The sequence below is a fragment of the Hevea brasiliensis genome, chromosome 12, assembly GCF_030052815.1.
Source record: "Hevea brasiliensis isolate MT/VB/25A 57/8 chromosome 12, ASM3005281v1, whole genome shotgun sequence".
NCBI lineage: Eukaryota > Viridiplantae > Streptophyta > Magnoliopsida > Malpighiales > Euphorbiaceae > Hevea > Hevea brasiliensis.
Genome location: NC_079504.1, coordinates 95,773,912 through 95,781,346, shown reverse-complemented (window position 1 = coordinate 95,781,346; position 7,435 = coordinate 95,773,912).

The window sequence follows — 7,435 nt, the reverse complement described above, 5'->3', positions numbered from 1 at the left end:
TAGTGCATTTTAATGCAAATTCTTTGGATTCCGGGACCTTTGGTTTGACCTAGCCGGACGATCTAGTTCCCTCAGTTTTCGGGTCTCGGTCAAAACTACAAACTTGTAGATCTAGGTCTTATGGACCGTGGTGCAAAATTTTAGGTCAATCCGAGTTAAGTAGACCAAGTTATGGTCATTACACTATTGCTGGTCAATTGGTATCAAATTAGGTCAATTTTGGGTCAATTTGGTCAACTCTGGTTCGGCCAGTTTTTGGACCCGAACTTGTGCAAGTTTTTTGACTTGCTTATGGTCATTTCTGGGCTTTGGTGTCTCATAAGACTTGTAGGTATGGGTCTTAACTATTCATGGTTAAAATTTCAGGTCAATTGGACCTGTTTTGAGTGAGTTATGGCCTAAACACTCACTGCTGCCCAATTGGTCATTTTTCAGGTCCTAATTGCACCTAATCCGAATTGGTCATTTTCTCACATCATCTTGCAAGCAGAATTTTGGTATGGTTTCTCAATGAAAGTTGGCACATTTTGTGCCTAGTTTCACCTCAAATTGGTCTCATACCAATTGAGGTTACACATTTCAGGTTATGGGCTAAAATGTACACTGCCCTCAATATGCATTTCACACCCCACTTCAAACACACATATACCTTGCAATTTGGTTCACTTCCCTACCAATCTGTTTTGGTACATTAACCACAGTATAATCTACTTTACATTAACATTATTTTGGGCAGATTACCATTACCCTCAACACACCACATATAATTCACATTTACAATATCTCAATACCATTACATACACACCTAAACACCACTAATTCTCACATACACTTTACACAATAATTTCATACACATATCCTTCATTCCTTAATGCCACAATTATGCCAATACTTCCATCAATACATACAATTATGCAAGGGTTCCCAAGCTGCCGAAATTGTCCTTCAACACCACATTGCCCTACAATCCATCAATTCTCATCCAAGTGCCAAAATCACCATATATATGTGAAACAATTCATTAGGATATTAATTTACCATGATCAACATTATTTCTCATCAATTATATGCATAATAAATCATCAAATGTGTGACCCATGGCTGTCCAAAAATGGCTATCTCAATAACTATTTAAACTTCAAAATTTCCTTCACAAAACTAACACCCATAACATAAACATAAACTTTAACAAAGAAATTCTCAAAAATGCAAACTTACCTTTAATTGTAACTTGCTAAACCTTCACCAAACTTCTCAAAATTGGTATCAATATCTTCCTTGTGATGTGTAGACCATTTTTCATAAAGCTACTTAAGGGATTGGAGTTGAAATGGAGGAGAAGATGAGGTTTGAAGCAAAATGGCTATGGAGTTTTCTTAGGGAGCTTGTTACGGCATTGTTGAAGAACTAAGAGAAAATGAATCTGCAGATGGTATGTTAGGTGTACACCTGCCCTATTAGCTTTAATTTATTCCTTTAGTGGTCCACTTATTTGGATTAAATCATATAATATGTTTACATGTGTTATTTACACATTTTTCACTCCATTTTGGCTATTTGTATTAGGTACCCTCAATTTAATTTTTCATTTTATTTTCTAAGTGTAATATTATTTATTTTTAATGGAAATTTAGGTCAAAAGACAATTCGGGGTGTCAAATGACCATAATGCCCCTGTTCGGGTGGCATTCCCGATTTTTCGGTATTACCGGGTTTTGTCTGTTTTTCGATTTCTCACTTTTCTTTGTACTATTTATTTAATTTTTCTTTGATATTTCTAATGATATTTATTCTTCAACAAGGGTCTATTTAAGTCCTAAAAATATTTTCCGAGGTTCCCGCATCCGGAGCAGTCCAACGGTCCACGCCGTGACTTCCCGGTGCGGTCACCCATCGCTAGGTTTCCCGGCTCGTTTAACTTGATCACATTTCTTTGCTATCATTTTTCCTTTGTTTTTCTTGTACTTTCTTTTCTTGTATTTCATTATTTTATGTCTCCTCACTCTCATTGAAGTGTGGTTCTAGGCATCCTAGCTGTCCTGACGACTGGTCAACTGGAGCAATGAGAACGCACTACCAACTTAGGGTGTTACAATTCTCCCCCCTTAAATAAATTTCGTCCACGAAATTTTACCCAATAGCTATCTTACAATAGTCATACATTTATTTTCTCCTTTCTATATGATCGTATAATCTTCTTATCCTCAAATTTGTATAAGACTTTTAACAATTTAATGCCACGTTTAATTTGTTTGTATAATACTAATCTCCTCTTACTATTGTGTTGTCTAATATTTCGGTTCACGTTCCTTCTTGAATGACCCTTGAGGTCATGTTAGAATCATTCATCAGTCATTGGTCCTCTGACCATTCTAGTCCATAGTCTTCCTCACATTTGTAATATTTCTTTGTTACACATGAATCAACTGTTCAATTCTCTACTTTCATAACTCTTTTTATCTGTCAATATTCTATAACTTACTTCCTTTTATACTGAACTATAACCTTTCGATATTTTAACTTTTGAGTTTTAGATCCCTAAGTAGGATTTTCAAACTTATTTTTAACAATTAAATTCTGTCATGGCATAACTATACCAAAACAGATGCTGTTGGCAACTATTCTTATCTAGGTGTACTATCGGGTAGTACGTAGCTCTACACAATAATCTCAAGTCGATCTTGTCTGCGACTTACGGTATAAACATCAAGAACATTGCATAGTTACTACGATACATCCCAATAGATCAAACTTTGTTATCTTTTATTCTTTTTGAATTCACTGATATTCGAATCTTATTCTGATTATAATATCCATTAGCAATTTCTAACAGTAACCTCCTTACCCTCATCTAGAGCAATTCCATTACTGCATCTTACTTTTACGTCCTCTTGCCTTACATTAAGTAGGCTCGCCAATTAGCTTTATAATTTATGGTGTGTTAGAAAATACTTTTCGCCGATAAACTCTTTCAAAAGTAATTTCACTTGTTATCACAATCCTTATCCTAAAGGACTAATCACTAATGCATCAAAATTTATTTCCCTGACCTCCTGTCCTAGCGGACTTGTTACTAGCACCTCAAAGTCCATTTTTGTACATGGAGCAGCAATGCAATCAATGATGCTAGCACACACATAAGAATGGGTAGAACCCAGATCGATTAACACAAACACATCCTGGTTAAAAGTTGAGAAGGTACCAGCCACAACATCAGATATCTCTGCCTCTTCCCTCTGTCTCATGGCATAGACTCTGACTGGACCACTATCTTGCTCTGATTGTTTTACTGTGCCTTGGCTGCTGTTTGGGTTACCTCTACCCCGCCTCTACCTCTGTTTGGGTGGTGTGAACTTAGTGACGGGGCTCTGACCCTTCTACAGTAGTAGGAGGTGGTCCAACTCTGCGACTACTGGTGCAGTCCTTGGCAAAGTGTCCTATGCCTCCACAGTTATAACAGGCTCCAATAGCCTTATAGCATATCCCACCATGATATCTTCCACAATTTTCACATTGGCGGGAATGGTAGGAACCTCCGTACTATCTTTGACCCAGATAAAGGAGGTTTCTGTCCTGAATGTCCTCCCCTACCAGACTTCTTGCCACCTCTGTTGTGTCCCTCATAGTTCTTCCTCTTTCCAGTAGGACCACTGGAACTCTGTTCTACTGACTTTCCCTCTTCATCTGTCTTCTCTGATCTCTTTTTCTCAGGAGTAGTCTCAAACTCAACTCTTTCCAACTCTAGGGCTTGAGAAACAAGTTCAGAGAAGTTAGTGTGTTTGAAGCCAAGCACTTGTACTCTGATACTGGGCTTCAAGCCAGTTTCAAACCTCTTGCATCTCTCCCTGCTGGTAGCAAGCAAACTTACTGCATAGTGGCTAAGGCGGGAGAATTCTCTTTCATACTCAGCCACTGATCTGCCCCCCTGTTTCAAACTTAGGAATTCTTGCAGTTTCTGGTCTACATAAGCATCAGGGACATATTTCTGCCTGAATTCCCTGAGGAAGTCATTCCATGTTAGCACTGCAGGCTCTACCAGACTGTGGGGAATGGTTTTCCACCAGTCATAAGCATCCCCCTGTAACAAAGATACGGAGTATTCAAGTCTGAGCTCCTCTGTACAATGAAGTTTCTTGAATACCCTATCCATCCTCTCTAACCACTGTTCAGCCTCTAGAGGATCTGCTGTCCCCTTGAACTCTGTAGCCCCATATTTCATCAATTTATCATATTGCCTCGTAGGAGACTGTGGTTGTACCACTGGTGTCTGTATTGGGACTTGAGTAGGCGCATTACCAGCCATTTGTTGGAATATTGCAGCCATCTGCTGAGCGAGCGAGCTGTAGTGCTGCAGGGGTGTCTTTCTGAACCACTAACATTATGTAAGCCCACAGGGCATCCCCTTGCACCTCGCCTCTATAGATGATCATTGAGCGATCACCCTCTTCCATATTCAATGCGAGGATCTTAGCTTTCCTGAACAATAACACAAGGATATTTACTCTCGTTAGTGCATATTTATACTGTAATGTACTGTATGTGTAACACCCCTGATTTTTATATATTATTATTGGGCATCGTGTAGGTATCCTCAATTCGCGGAAATTCGACAGTTGTCCGGATCTGTGAATTTCCGGCCAGACAGACCAGCTACCGAAAAAGTCTCCAAATTGGATCGAGGTTTTGGCTACCCCACCATTTTCAGGCATCCCGAGCGCGTTCCCGAAGTCGGAATCGGCAAAGGTAAACCCGAACCTTGCTTTTTCGTAATTTTCTAGTGCTTAAATAGGATTAAAAATCCATAAAATATTCGTGGTAGCTTAGAAAATTACGATTCTTTTTGCAATAGCTTAGTAATATTGCTAAGGACCGTGGGGCAAAGTTTTAGAATTTTTAGAGCTTATTTGGGCAGTTTTTGCAAAAATGGTCAATTATAAGGACTAAATTGAAATATTACATACTGTGATGGATGATTGATTTGATGGGCCCAGGAGGGGCTGTGTGATATGATTGAGTTGTGGATATATGGATTGTAAATATAGAAGTGTGTTTTGAGCCATTTTTGCAGGTTGGGTAGGTTCTAGATATAGGGGAGATTCTGCCGGATTTTCGGCACGACTTAGGACGTATTGGTCTTTTTCTTTGTTTGTATTGAGTTAAATTTATTAAATGATTGTAATAAAATTGTCAGGTGAGCCGGGACAGCCTTCTTCCTCCGCCCAGCCGCCACAGTGATTGTCGTCAAGTCTGTGAGTAGAATATTAATTTTAATTGTAATTTCGATATTATTATATGTTCAAGCATGCCCATGCATCACTTATATGCATATATTTATGTAGTTAAACTCTAGGCACGATTTATGTTGCATTCATAACTGTTGATGTGCCATGGATGTTGTTGTGGTAATTTGGAGCAGTGTGCGTGCGTTGGCGTGCGTGTGATGTGGTGTGGACTATGGATAGGACGGGGTAGTCACGGCTTAAATAATTCGCTGGGACCCGATCCTTCGAGGGGTAGTCACGGCTTGAGTAATTCGCTGGGACCCTCGATTTGGTTATTAAGTGGAAGTCAAGCTTGAGTAATTATTTGGCACCGAGTTGGATTTAAGAGAGTGTATAGGATCAGCTCCCATATGTTATGATTGATACTACAGGGTGTGTGAGTGCTCCAAATTACCTTTCTGATGCTATGATGTGAATTTATTGCTGATGTTGCACTTCATTCCACAGGTTGCATTAGTTTTAGATAGTTATAGAGATTATGGTTAAAATTGATTTTTTTCTCTCTAGTCGACGCTCACTCCTGTTCAATATTTTTTCAGGCTACAGGAGGATTTTATTGTGGTTAACCTGCTTTTCTCCTTCGCAGGTTGTTTATCAATAGTTTTGTAATTTTATTTACTCCTAGAATTTCCGCATGTGTTAGAAATATTTAAATGATTCGGGTCTGTAATATAAATTGTCATGTGGACCTGTAAAATTATATGCATGTTTGATGGATTGGATGAGGGAGCTGAGCTTCCATTTATTTTTATGCTGATATGAGTATGTGGAGGGTGAGCTGAGCTCCCCAATTGATGATATATTTTGTTTACAGGTCGGGTGAGTCAAAAACTCCCCGTTGAAAGGTCCACTTTATGGCGGATTACATCCGGTTGGTTTCTTGAAATTGGGCCCAAATGGGCCTTAGAGTTGGGTTAATGAACAGTTAGGCTTACTACGGGCCTCGGGGGCTTTAGGCTGGCCCAGGTCCTAGTGCCGGTCCGGCCCATAGGTTGGGTCGTGACAAATGTGGTATCAGAGCTTAGGCTCTAGATTCATGGGAAATAATATACTTGGGAGTGTAAAAGGAGTCTTGTTAGGATGTTACATGCGGAGTATAGGATTCTGTTTCGTCTTTTTCTGTAATTCTTTGTTTCTAGATTCTGCGTTATACCTCGGGAAATGTAAAAGTGCCTCAATTAGTGTCTTGGTTTTCATGGAGTACTTAGAAACGTGAAATAGAGTTAGCAGACATGTTGAGGTTTGTCATGAGGACACGTACTCCAAGAAATGCTATGTTTTTGTCTGTATGGGTTTAAATGGTGTGCCCATTTCGTGCAAGGCACGAGTACATAAAGGTGAGTCTTGAAAGTACAGTTGCCCTAGATAAGGATGAGGATACCACTGCTAGCAGTCATCAGTGGATGACCCAGTCAGAATGAGTTTATGATAATAGAAGATTCGAGAGAGATAAGAAATTAGGAGGCCTAGTAGGTCCGGACGTATCGTAGTAACTATACAATGTTCTCGATGTCTGCTCTGTAAGCTGCAGATTACAGTACCGACATGAGATTATTGTGTAGAGCTGCGTACTTCCCTGTAGTGCTTATGATGAGGGTGTTGCGAGCGGTCTGCTTTGGTACTGATAATGCAAGCAGTTCTATATTTGCAGAGGAGTTGGGAACTCCTGGTTAAGAGTCTAGAGCTAGAATATCGAAAGGTCACAGTTGGGTGGTAACTAGAGTCAGTGACTCAGTTACCCTAGCATGAGCTAGAGTTGCCATCAGACCAGAGGTTTCGGATTAGTTGCAAAGTAAAGGTGACACTTATAGAGTGAGAATAGTATACCTTGTGTGTATCAGTATGGAATAAAGTACAACTCTACTACCTAGAGAAGGTCGAAACTATGAATTGATGATTTATAGAGCTATGATATGATAAAAGAGTCATTAACTTGACATGGTTCTGGCAAGGTGGTAGATGTAGTACCTTTGTTGCAGCAAGTTAGGATATAGTCCTATCTTTTCAGAATGGATCAAAAGTTATTACTAATAATGGTGACCAACAAAATAGTGCCCCAGATGGGACTGTAGAGTGTGGTAGAGAGAAGTTGGCTCAGGTATCCTGCGGAGGATGCAAGTTCTATTATAGGAATCATATATAATCAGATCACG